Raw genomic sequence first — 13,873 nt, 5'->3', positions numbered from 1 at the left:
TGTTTAAGGACTGAAAAGTAAAAGACAAAACTGTCATTCAAGATTTTTTTCTATCTAAATAGAATACCTTGAAAATCTTCAGTCAAATTATAAAAATTATCATGAGAGTACAGTAAGCTTGCTAGATAACGAACAGATATATGAAAATTGATGTTACATTATATCAGGAATACATAGTAATATAAATTTTAAAAAGATATTATTTACGAAACAAGTTACATGAAAACATATTTAACAAAAATGTGCCTCTATGGAAAAAATAATGTTTTATTCAAAAACCACTAAACTAGTTTTACCTAAGTAACTGGAAGCTTAGACTGCATATGACGGAAGGCTGTCTACTGTCCGTATACCTGTTCTCCTCTGCCATTTGTTCTGTTTAGGCCCTCAGCGAATTGGATGGTGCCCACCCATATTAGGGAGAGAAATTGAGTTTACTGAGTTCACCAATTCAAATGGCAATCTTATCCTGAAAGAAACACCCTCATAGACATGCCCAGAAATAATGTTTAACCAGATATCTGGACGTCCCCTGATCCAGTCAGTTTGTCACATAAAATTAACTATCACACTGTTAGATTCAGTTAGCTAGTATTTTGTTGAGGAATTTTGCATCTATCTTTACAAGAGATATTGGTCTATAGTTTTCTTTTCTTGTGATGTCTTTGGCTTGTTTTGGTACCAGAGGAATCCTGACCTCAGAAGGACATGGGAAGCGTAACTCCTCTTCTATACTTTGGAAGAGTACACAGAGCATTACTAATAATTCTTTTGTAAATGTCTGGGAGCACTCATCAGTGAAGACATCTAGGCCTGGGCTTTTCTTTGTGGGCACTAATTTACTGGCATACAACTTTTCATAATGTTCCTTTATAACCCTTTTTATCTCTGTGAGGTCAAGGGTAATGCTCCCTGTTTCATTTGTGATTCTAGTAATTTGAATCTTGTCTCTTTCTTTACTTGATCAATCTGGGCAAAGGTTTACAATTTGTTGACTTATTCAAAGAAACAGGCTTTGGTTTTATTAATAGTTTTTCTATCTTCTATTTCATTAATTTCTGCTCTGATGTTTGTTATTGCCTCCTTTTGTTTGCTTCCTTTTAAACATTGTTACCTGCATCATTTAAATTTTACTAGGTGGTCTCTTCATTTTCATTCATCTCAAGAAGTTTTCTGATTTCCCTTTGATTTCCTCTTTGATCCATTGGTTATTTAGGAGTGATTTGTATAATTCACATGTATTTTTGAGTTTCTCAGGTTTATTTATGTTCTTGATTTCTAATTTTATTTCACTGTGGTCAGAGAACATATATTTTATTATTTATATCCTTTAAAATGTGTTGAGGTTTGCTTTATGGTTTAGCACAGGGTCTATCCTCAAGAGGGCTCCAAGTGCACTTGAGAACATGTGCTCTGCGGCTGCTGGGTGCAGAGCTCTATGGAGATGTCTGCTGGCTTCAGTTAGTTTAGAGTGTGTTGTTCGAGTCTTCTATTTCTTTATTGAACTTTTTTCTAATTTTTCTATTCATTATTAAAAGTGGGATATTGAAGTCTCCAACTATTATTGCTGAATAGTCTATTTCTCTTTTCATTTTACTCAGTTTTTGCTTTTTTTGGTCCTCTGATATGAGATGAATATTTATTTATAATGGTTATATCTTCCTGATGGATTGGCCTTTTCACCATTATAAAATGTCTCTCTCAATCTCTAGTAACATTTTTTGGTTAAAGTCTATTTTACCAGATACTAGTATAGATAGTCCAGGTTTCTTGTGGATCCTGTCTACATGATAACTTTTTCTATCCCTTTACTTATTCATATCTTTGAAGATAAAGTTTGTCTCCTGTAGACTACCTATTGTTGGAACATATATTTAAATTTAGTTTGACATCTATGCTCTTCAGTTGGATTGTTTAATCCATTCAGTTTAATTCTACTTTGATATAGTTGGCTTTACATCTGCCATTTTATTTTTTTGTTTTTTTTTATATCTCATGTTCTTTTGTTCCTCTATTATTTCCTTATTGCTTTTTTTTTTTTGCATTAAATAATGTTTTGTAATGGGGTGTTTCATTTTTTTAAATTTTTTTAAAATTTAGTCTTTGTTATTTCCTTGGTTGTTGCTGTAGGCCTTGCCATGTATAGCTTAACTTAGAATCAGCTTCAGATTAATACCAACTCAATTGCAATGACATATACATTAATTACCCTTAAATATCTCCACTTTGTTTCTTTCCTTTTTGTGGTATTATTGGCATACATATTACATCTACAAATATTGCTAAGCCACTAATATTTGTTATAGTTATGACTTTATGTAATTTTAAGATTTTTTAAAGACACTGATAGAAGAAATGAGCACAAGCATATATGTATAACTTTTGTTATAATAATCATTTTGGTTATCATTTCTATCTTACTTTGTATGTTCCTGTGGATTCAAGTTACCATCTGGAGTCATTCCCTTAGCCATACTCAGTTTTGCTGCTACCCAGCTCCTTTGTGCTGTTATTGGCAAACACATTAAAGTTCTATATGTTATTGGCTTAGCAATACTTTATTTATGTACTGTTCTGTGGCAGAGTTGAGTAGTCAAGACAGAGATTATATGGCGGGCAAATTCTAAAAGATTTATTATCTGACCCTTTACAAAAAAATAAAAATAAAAGTTTTCAATGTTTAATCTAAGAGACATTTAAATCATTTAGTTATTGGTCTCTAAATCAATACAGTTTGGAGGGCTCTTTGGAAAATTACATTTCTGATAATTGGATAAATACAAGAGCATTTGTTTTCTGAGACATTAGTACTTCTCATATTATGCCTACATTATCTTATTTAATTCTCACTGTAACCCTAAGAAATGGATGTTGTCGTATAATCATCATTTTTTTGCTTAGAGACAGAGAGTGTCATGAATAATAGCATATACTTCAGGGTCATCCACTTGGGTTGAATTGTGACTTTACTATCACCTTTGTAGCCATGGCCAAGGCAATTAACTTCTTTGTGCTTCCATTCTGTCATTTGTAAAATAGCACCTACCTCACAGGTTTGATGTGATATCTAAATAAGTTCATATGTATAAATCCATAAATTGGTTCCTGGCTCAAAGAGCTATATAAATGTTAAAATTATTTCAATGATAGGAATACTTGTATACATAAAATTAGACGATTTGCTCCAGGTGATTAAACTAGAAATTGACACATTTAACATAGCAAATGAGTTCCGTGCTCATGCTCCTGACTGTTACACTTTCTGCCTACAATGATGTTTATTCAGATTAATATTTTTTATTGTTTTATGGGTGATTGGTGATGCCTGCCTTCAAAATTTCCCAGGTGAAAAGCATTTCACTTTACATGGCATAGAATTTTGGAAAAGTTATCATTATTTGTCCCCATATTCGGTTGGTCTCCAAATTCTCTTCTAAGGAAACTTTTGGCCCTCCCCATCAGAAGTACCTCCTTAGCCAACTTGTGTTGAGGTGACATGGCCACCTATTCAGTTACATGTGACGGTCATACTGTAATTTTATAACCCTACCTGCTGCACAGGCAATTATTACTGTGTTAATCTGCCTTTAACTGATTACATACAATATCTGCATTTGAGGTTTATACAGGTAATGCAAACTCAAATCTCTACTTTTTACCCTTTATTAAAAGCTTTGTGTTAACAGAGGGTTCCTAAAAAACATTCAGTCCATTCATTCCTGTGGATGTTTAAAATATATTATTAAATGATGTCAGATCATCAGAGGGCTGTACATTTGATTTGCATTATTATGCCCTCTTATAAAACTATTTAAAGAGGCAGTCCCTTCCCCAGTGAATAGGCTTGGTGCCTTTGTCAAAGATCAGATGGCAGTAAGTGTGTGGGTTGATTTCTGGATTCTCTATTCTATTCCATTGGTCAGTGTGTCTGTTTTTATGCCAGTACCATACTGTTTTGGTTATTATAGCTTTGTAGTATAGCTTAAAGTCAGGTAGTGTTATGCCTCCAGCTTTATTTTTTTTGCTGAGCATTGCTTTGGCTATTCGTGGTCTTTTATTGTTCCATATAAATGTCTGAATAGTTTTTTCCATTTCTGAGAAAAATGTCTTTGGAATTTTGATGGGAATTGCATTGAATTTGTATATCACTTTGGGTAGTATGGACATTTTCACTATGTTGATTCTTCCAATCCAAGAGCATGGAATATCTTTCCATCTTCTTGTATCCTCTCTAATTTCTCTCAGCAGTGGTTTGTAGTTCTCATTATACAGATTTTTCACCTCCTTGGTTAACTCAATTCCTAAGTATTTTATTTTTTTGGTGGCTATTGTAAATGGGCAGGCTTTCTTGATTTCTCTTTCTGCATGTTCACTATTGGAGAAAAGAAATGCTACTGATTTTTGTGTGTTGATTTTGTATCCTGCTATTGTGCTGAAATCATTTATCAATTCCAGCAGTTTTTTTGTAGAGGTTTTAGGCTGTTCGATATATAGGATCATGTCACTTCAGCAAGTGGTGCTGGGATAACTGGATATCGATATGCAGGAGAATGAAACTAGATCCATACCTCTCACCGTATACTAAAATCAACTCAAAATGGATTAAGGATTTAAATATACACCCTGAGACAATAAAACTTCTTAAAGAAAACATAGGAGAAACACTTCAGGAAATAGGACTGGGCACAGACTTCATGAATACGACCCCAAAAGCACAGGCAACCAAAGGAAAAATAAACAAATGGGATTATATCAAAGTAAAAAGCTTCTGCACAGCAAAAGAAACAATTAAAAGAGTTAAAAGACAACCAACAGAGTGGGAGAAAATATTTGCAAAATATACATCTGACAAAGGATTAATATCCAGAATATATAAGGAACTCAAACAACTTTACAAGAAGAAAACAAGCAACCCAATTAAAAAATGGGCAAAAGAGCTAAGTAGGCATTTCTCTAAGGAAGATATACAAATGGCCAACAGACATATGAAAAAATGCTCAACATCACTCAGCATCCGGGAAATGCAAATCAAAACCACATTGAGATACCATCTAACCCCAGTTAGGATGGCTAAAATCCAAAAGACTATGAACGATAAATGCTGGCGAGGTTGCGGAGAAAAAGGAACTCTCATACATTGTTGGTGGGACTGCAAAATGGTGCAGCCTCTATGGAAAATGGTATGGAGGTTCCTTAAACAATTGCAAATAGATCTACCATACGACCCAGCCATCCCACTGTTGGGAATATACCCATAGGAATGGAAATCATCAAGTGGAAGGTATACCTGTTCCCCAATGTTCATCGCAGCACTCTTTACAATAGCCAAGAGTTGGAACCAGCCCAAATGCCCATCATCAGATGAGTGGATACGGAAAATGTGGTACATCTACACAATGGAATACTACTCAGCTATAAAAACGAATGAAATACTGCCATTTGCAACAACATGGATGGACCTTGAGAGAATTATATTAAGTGAAACAAGTCAGGCACAGAAAGAGAAATACCACATGTTCTCACTTATTGGAGGGAGCTAAAAATTAATATATAAATTCACACACACACACACACACAAACCGGGGGTGGGGGGGGAAGAAGATATAACAACCACAATTATTTGAAGTTGATACGACAAGCAAACAGAAAGGACATTGTTGGGGGGAGGGGGGGAGGGAGAAGGGAGGGAGGTTTTGGTGATGGGGAGCAATAATCAGCTACAATGTATATCGACAAAATAAAATTTAAAAAAAAATAAATAAATAAAATAAAACTATTTAAAATATATTCCTTTATGGAACTATGCAAATGACCTACAGTGAAGCACGTGTAAGTAATTGTTTTATAAATTCAGTCTCGTACCTTTTGTGAAGATTTGATTCAACACATGTATTAAGTTCTTGACATTTGCCAGACTCTACTAAGATCTGGAAATACACAATCAGTGAAAGCGTCCTCTTACCTCTGGAGGGATCAAACTTGGAAGGGCAGAGTAAACAAGAAAGTGCAAAAAAGCTGTTATACTTGACATGGCAACATTACATACTGGCAAAAGCCAAGTAAAATAAACCAGGGGTTCAATTGCACCTGAGTGGTCAGGAAAGCCTTCCTGGCAAAGGGGATGACATAGAGATAGTAAAGGAAGGTTTGTCTTTCTGAGGCGCTTGGATGCAGAGGGTAAATAGGAGGAGGGGAGGGTATTAGCTAGAGGTGGTGCCATGTTGAGGGAGGGGTCAAGTCTTCCATTGATTTGGTTTGGTCTGTTTGTAATGAAGAATATTTGAACAGGCTTTTAAAGTGTTGGGAAGAAGCCATTGACGAAACAAATGCCTGATGGAGCACTGCTTTATGTAAAGTGTCAGATCAGAAACATAAGGGAGGATGACATCACCAAAAATGGCAGAGAAGGGAACTCCAGGGCTCCATCCCTCCAGAAAAGCAAATAATAAGCTGGCAAAAATTGTCAGAATCAACTGTCACAGAACTTGGAAGCTTACAACAACCACATGAAAGCTTAATGAAGAGAGAGCTGCTCCACTAAGTATGCTCCTGCAGTTATTTTAAATTCCTTGCTTGCTGCCCTCATGCCGCAGGTGGGCAGTGGCCAAGGACATGGCAGTTCACACTCCTGGTGTAGATTGCTAGAGCCAGAGGGGGCAATATGCTCCTGATTTTCAAGTACTTATGTAATGTTTTCAATTTGTCTGGTGGCTCCCTGAAAGATTAGCAAAATGGCCTGATTTAGCTTTGCATAACTCAGAGCATTCCAAAAGCTGAGCTTCCTGGTGGCATTTGCTGAAAGCTTCTAAAGGTCATAGTCTTGGCTGCAGTAGCCTTGGGCAAAGGAGAACAGTCTAGACAAAAAAATAGACAGCCTGGAAAGTCTGGAAGGAAGAGGTTTGAAAAGTATATACATGGGAGGAGAAAGGCATTTAAAAGTCCCTGTGCACAACAGGGAATCAAGGACATATGCATGTACGGAACTCGACATGTGCTCAGAAAAGGCCTGAGAAGACCCTATGCTTTCATCTCTGGATAGACTTTGAACTCCACACAGCAGGAAGTGAAGGTTAAGGCAGAGTTGTAATGGCTTGGCTACGTGTTGAAAGAGTGTCTCCTCATAGAGCCAATTTACAAACTAAGGAGTTCCTTCTGTCCTTTTTTTTTTTTTCCTTTTTAGCTCTATGAGTTTTAAGGCAATCTCTGTGAAAACACTGTTGACCATCAAGCTAATAAAACACAGATTTCAGTGGTTACATGCAGCAAAGAATACAGACTTTACAAAAGTAGCTTAGGAAAGTCAATAAAAAACAGCAACAATCCACAATAAACTCTGGGGAGAGAGAACACTCATTTCTAGAGTTGTCACATTATAGTACTGAAAACATTCCATTTTAACAAAAAAATCATGACCTACACAATGAAAATGAAGGTATGGTCCATTCTTCACAGGAATAAAAGAATTGTGTAGAAACTGTCTCTGAGGAAGCCCAGGCATAGGACTTGCTAAACAAAGATTTGAAATCAACTGTCTTAAATATGCTCAAAGAGCCTAATGAAACTATGGTCAAAGACTATGCTAGGAGAACTATGTCTCACCAAATAAAGAATAACATTGAAGAGATAGAAATTATAAAATGGAATGAAATAGAAAGGCATAGGGGGAAGATTTATCCTGGACCAAAACAGGTTTTTTGAGATTGGCGTTAAGCTGTGAGGGGGTTGTATCTATGCAGAAGGTTTAAGAACTAGGTGGAGAATTAAGAGAGGTCACAACTGAGAGCTTCAATTTTCTCTGAGTCAAGGTCACTTGCTGAAAGCAGAGAATGCTCTCTGTGGCTTTGATGAGGGCTGAAGGAGGACATTTGGATTAAATGATGTTTAGTATCTGGTTGACACTGGAGAACATGATTCGAGATGGAGGGAATCTGCACCATTATGAGACTTCCTCGTACTCATTCATTAACCAGGGTAGGAGCAGAGAGGGTGTATTGTCATATTGATTTAAAATGAACACTTAACCAATAAAATCTCCAAGTATTCTCTTTAATGGGATCGTGCTAATTTCAGTATTGGGAAAGGGCACATCTGTAGTAATAAGGTGTTGCATTGAAAACTTTTCACCAGGATTAAGGAAGTAGAGTAAAATTTGTGTCTCACTTTTAACAACTACAAAGAATTATACACACTTCCATAGGCAGATTTTTAACTATTAGCTTTCTCCTGACCAGCTTTCCTATGACAGTATTTCACAGAATGGATATTACCTAGAACTCAGTTCTGGGAATTACAGCTAGGTAAAGAGAGGCTACATACTATATGCCCCTTTTTGGCAGTCACAAATTACACTAATTTAGTACATTATCTAGAGTGGGCTTGTGTGATAGATGATTTATTTTTAAGGTCAGCTTTCTCATACATATTTTGTTACTGCAAAACATTTTGCAGAACAGTGCTCTGTGAAATAACGGTTTGAAAAATTCTGCCTTAAGCCATTTATTTTCTTCTCTTGTATTATATGAATTGAAAAAAAATTGCTTGAAGCCTTTGTAATTTGAGGAAGAGTAGGAAGACCAGCTGCTCCCTAGCTCAAGGGAGGAGGTGATTTTACTTGATTCCTATAGGTTAGTTCAAACCCAAAAAGTGGTATAGCCATTTCACAGCAACACCTTCTCTTTTTCTTCAATGCTTTGTAAATGGTATTTCCACTTTCATTTTTTGTTTAATGCCGAGTATATAAATAAGTAAACACAAATGACCCATAGGTTGAAGATTGATTACTAGTGAGCACCAGCTGAAATAAAAACAAACACACAAACAAACAAACAAACAAACACCAAATGACAAAATGACAACAACAAAACCCGAACAAGTCAGGTTCCCATGGAAAGAAATCTAAATATTATTGTTAAATAAAAATTATAGGAGGCCATTGTTTTGGACTGAGGTCCTACACTAGGCCCCAGCAGACCAGACTAAAACACCTACTAAAGTTCTGCAGTGGATCGAATGGCCCCCCAAATCATCAAAGATTAAATCCCACTGTAACTGTTGAGGGTCAGAAATCCTAACACAGTAATGGAAAGGTGGGTCTTGAAGAGGTGATTAGATCATGAGGACCCTGTGACAGTGGATGATTTAGTGGTGGTCACAAGGGTTTTAAAAGGAGAGCACATGAGGAGCTGTCTCTCTCTCTGCTCTGCCAGTTCTGCCATGTGAGACCCCTGTGTTGCTGTAAAACCACCACCAAGTCCCTCACCACCTGGACTTTTGACTTCCCAGCCTTTGAAACTGTAAGAAATAAATTTCATTTTCTTTATAAACCACTCAGTTTCAGGTATTTATGTTATAAGTAACAGAAACAGACTAACATAAGTTCCAAGTCATGAAACCAAAACTAAGTTATTATCTGGTTTTCAGAAAAATCAGGAAAGATAACAGCCCAATTCCCCAAAGTTGCCCATTTCAATAAACATGATAATGAAGTTCTCTTTGCCTTTAATCCTTACACCAAAGAGTAACCTGAAGTAACCTGATGTTAACCAATCAGTTACTTTTCTACTATTCTGTTTCCCTGTTGCTGCTTTATAAGGAAAGTAACTTTGAAGTGACCCATAGCCCTTTGTCCTTTGTTTCTGCTTTCTTCAGCCCTTTCCTGTCTATACAACCAACCTCCTGTGCTCAGTTCATTGGAACACATTCTCTTTTATGGAATGAACTGTTGCCCAATTCTAGAATTGCAAGCAAAGCCAATTAAGATCTTTAAACTAAACTTGTAATTTTTCTTTTGACAATATTAAGTTACAAATATTATTCTTCCTAAAGGAAATCACTGTTAATAGTTTTTGTGACTTTAAGAAAAAAAGCCATATACCAATAAATACAAGAAAAGTTTACCAAATTATGTTCATTTGCTAACTTGTATCTTTTTTCCCTCCTATATCAGTGACTTTTCCATATAATTATAAAACATGGCTACCGCATTGTTTTTAAGAGTTACGTATAATGCCATTAAAGGAAAAAAAAAATTAGCAGTTCTTGTCTTAAAAATTTGACATACTTCAAAGTAAATTCCCAGCAATTGAATTCCTAAGTCCAAAAGTATGGGCAGAAAGATGATCAGATATCTGTGCAGGTAACAAAAGCAAAAATAGATAAATGGAACTATGTCAAACTAAAACCCTTCTGCACAGCACAGGAAACAATCAAGGGAGTGGAAAGACAATCTACAGAGTGGGAGAAGATATTTGGGAACGACACATCTAATTAGGGGTTAATATTAAAAATATGCAAGGAATTCAAACAACTCAATAGCAAGAAAACAAATAGCCTGATTAAAAAATAAACAAAGGACCTGAAAAGACATTTCTTAAAAGAAAACACAAATGGCCAACAGGTATAAGAAAAATGCTCAGCATAATTAGCCATTAGGGAAATGTAAGTTAATACCATAATGAGATATCACCTCACACTTATGAGGATGGCTGTTATCAAAAAGAGAAGAGACAAGAAGTGCTGGTGAGGAGGTGGAGGAAATGAAACTCTGTGCACTGTGGTGGGAATGTAAATTGGTGCAGCCATTAGGGAAAACAGGATGGAGGTTCCTCAGAAAACTGAAAATAAAACTAGCATATGATCCTGCAATTCCATTTGTGGGTATCTATTCAAAGGAAATGAAATCAGCATGTTGAGGAGATATCTGCACTCTCATGTTCATTGCAGCCACTAGTCACAAAAGACAAGGTACAGAATAAATCTAAGTGTCCATCAATGGATGAATGGATAAAGAAAATGCAGTATACATGCAGAATGGAATACTGTTCAGCCTTAAACAGCAAGGATATCCTGTCATTTGTGACAACATAGATGAACATGGAGGAAACTACACTAAGTGAAAAAAGCCAAGAACAGAAAGACAAATAGTGCATTATCTTACACAGGTGGAATCGAAAAAAGTCAAACTCATAGCAGCAGAGAGTAGAATGCTGGTTACTGGAGCTGAGGTAAGAGGAAATTAGGGGAGATATTGGTCAAAGTTTACAAAATTTTAGTTAGACAGGAGGAATAATTTCAAGAGATCTATTGTACAACATGGTGACTACGAACAATGCATTGTATATATTAACAATGTATTGTTAATAACAATGCATTGTATACTTGAAAATTGCTAAGAGAGTAGATTTTAAATGTTCTTACAACAAAAAAAGTATATGAGGTAAAGGATATATTAATTAGCTTGATGAAGTCATTCCACAATGTATACATGCATTAAGACATCATGTTGTACAGCACAAATATATATAATTTTTGTCAATTAAAAAGTAATACAATAAAATATGTGATAAGTTTATTTAAAAAAGTAAACACTTCACTACATGCAAAAAAATTATCAGTATCAACAAATTGCACTCCTAAAAGATAGTAACCCATTTATAAACCACCAAAAATACGTGAGAATTTCATTTCCTTTTGTCATCTCATTTTAAGGAAGATATCGTGAAACCAGCATTTATGCAGCAAAGATACTGAGTGTCAGGAAAGCAGGTCACATCAGAACAGATTGATAAGGCTGGGCTGCTTATTTTTACATAAAAAAAACCTAATGAAAATTAACAAATGAGCATTACAGCACAAGTGAATTCTAGTCTGTCCTACTTAACCATCACTGTGTACTTACATTTTAAGAGAAAATTATTTTAACATGATATTTTTTCTAACTATGGGATTTTTAGGTGGAATAATGTTGCTTATAACAGAATACATGGAACTGGGTGATTTTAAAAAAATGAAATTTATTGCTTACAGTTTCTGAGTCTGGGAAGTCCAAAGTCTATCTGGTGATAGTGACAGTGACCCAGGGGTCTCACATTGCAAGATGGTGGAAGCAGAGAGAGCAGAGAGAGAGTCAGACAGATTCTCCTCTTCTTTTAAAGCCCTCAGAACCACACCCCTGACCACTATTTTTAATACATTCACTACTGCATGTTCCTACAATCCAATCATCTCTTCAAGGCTACACCTTTCATTTACCATAATAAAATTTCCCACCCTCTTAACAGTCACAGTGGGGGCTAAGTTGCTAATACATAAAACTTGGAAGAAAATTCAAGCCTCGATGAGTTTTGGGGGGACATAATTCAATCCACTACACATAGGAAATTATTAAATACAGCCAAAATTGAAGACAAACAAACAAACAAACAAACAAACAAACAAACAAAAAACAGTTATCAGGGTCTTTTGTTTCTGCAGTTTAATCTACCATATTAAGCTTGTAACAGTTTTCTTCCCCTGTCTATTTTTCTTTACCCTCTTTTGAAAGGCATGTGTTGTAAATCAGTTAAAAGAAACTGCAAATGGTTATTACTGTAGAGCAAATTAGTTGACCACTTTGTCTCCTAGCAAGTTTTGACAAATGCATCAGGAAAAGAAAGCTGCGATGTTTGTGTGTGGAGGTGGGGAGAGGGTATGGATAGAAAAAAAGAGTGTTCTATTGTTGTGTTTGACTTTGAGAGAGACTGGGTTGACCCTAGGGCTAAAGTTTTGGAGAACAGAGGGCAACCTCCGGGGGCTGAATAACTGCCTCAAGAATGACACTGAGCCTCATAGAATGGGATTATGAAAAATACTCAAAGACAAGCTCACAAATATCATGAATGATTCTAGAGCTCATGTTACTGCCCAGTCTTCTTTTCCCCTTCTTTTCTTTACTTCTTCCTTCCTTCCTTCTTCTCTCCCTCTCTCCTTTCCTTCCTTTCTCCCTTTCTGTCTCTCTCTCTTTTAATTAATTAAGTCCTGTCTGAACAATAGGGCATTCCTAACAGCAGGAGGACAGGGACAGGCCCCCTAACTCCTCTCCTCCAAGTACTGAGAATGGAAGTGTGTCCCTCCCCCTGTTTTCTACTGATTTCCACTTCAGGTCCTCTTTCCACATTCCACCTATAGTGCACATACTGCTGTGGCTTCCTCACATTACTTCCACTTTTTTTCTTTTTTGACTTCTGGAAAATGCTTCTTCCCTTATTTTATTCATGAGATTCTAGTTGGCCATTTCATATATCTAGGTAATTCTACCTCCTTAACTACTTTTGCTTGGTGTAAAGAGGGCGTGTGAACCAAGGGTGGCCAAGCAGAGTTCTTCCTTTAGAATTTTTCAGACAGGACTACTAAGTGCATACTTGCATAGGAGCAGGGGGAGAATCCAGAACACTGGAGACTGAACGTTCATCTGAATCATTCAAGTAGAGACTGAGTTTCAGAGAAACATGTTTTTCCTCCTTCTACTTCTCAATGGAGGGTTGCAGAGAGAAGATTAAATCAATAAGAAGTAACGTCACATTTTCATTGGACACTTGCATGGAACAAAAATAAAAGTTGCAGCCCATAACATCATCATGCAATCTGATTATTTGGACTCCTGGTGATATAAACATCCTAAATTCTCAAAAGTGTCCCCGAAGATGTCATCATTTCATTAAAAAATATAGTCAAAGATAAGTCAGATATTCTTCCTTAGTGAAACTTCAAACTGCCAAAAAAACCAATGAAAACAAAGGGGAGAAGAAAAACAAGAAACCATCACAAAGTAAACTTTAGGAAGTCCACTTTTGATGAAAGATTTTGATTCCATGTGGAAGGTTATTTTCAGTTTAGTTCAAAGGTTTTCTTTTTTTCCCCCCTCAATTCTTATTCTTTTAAGATAGTTTAAGGTTGAACTCTTGGAAAACGCTTCCCAAGGTCACAATCTATCTTTGAGTAGGCATTTTCCATGAAGCCATGAGTTTATGGAGCAAAATAAAAATCCATGTGTCTTAAGAAAAATATAATGGGCAGATATTCTTTGGGGAAAATGTTTTGTGGTAACCAATGGCTT

Source organism: Cynocephalus volans, chromosome 14, assembly GCF_027409185.1.
Source record: "Cynocephalus volans isolate mCynVol1 chromosome 14, mCynVol1.pri, whole genome shotgun sequence".
Lineage (NCBI taxonomy): Eukaryota > Metazoa > Chordata > Mammalia > Dermoptera > Cynocephalidae > Cynocephalus > Cynocephalus volans.
Note: the sequence above shows the minus strand (reverse complement) of the source record.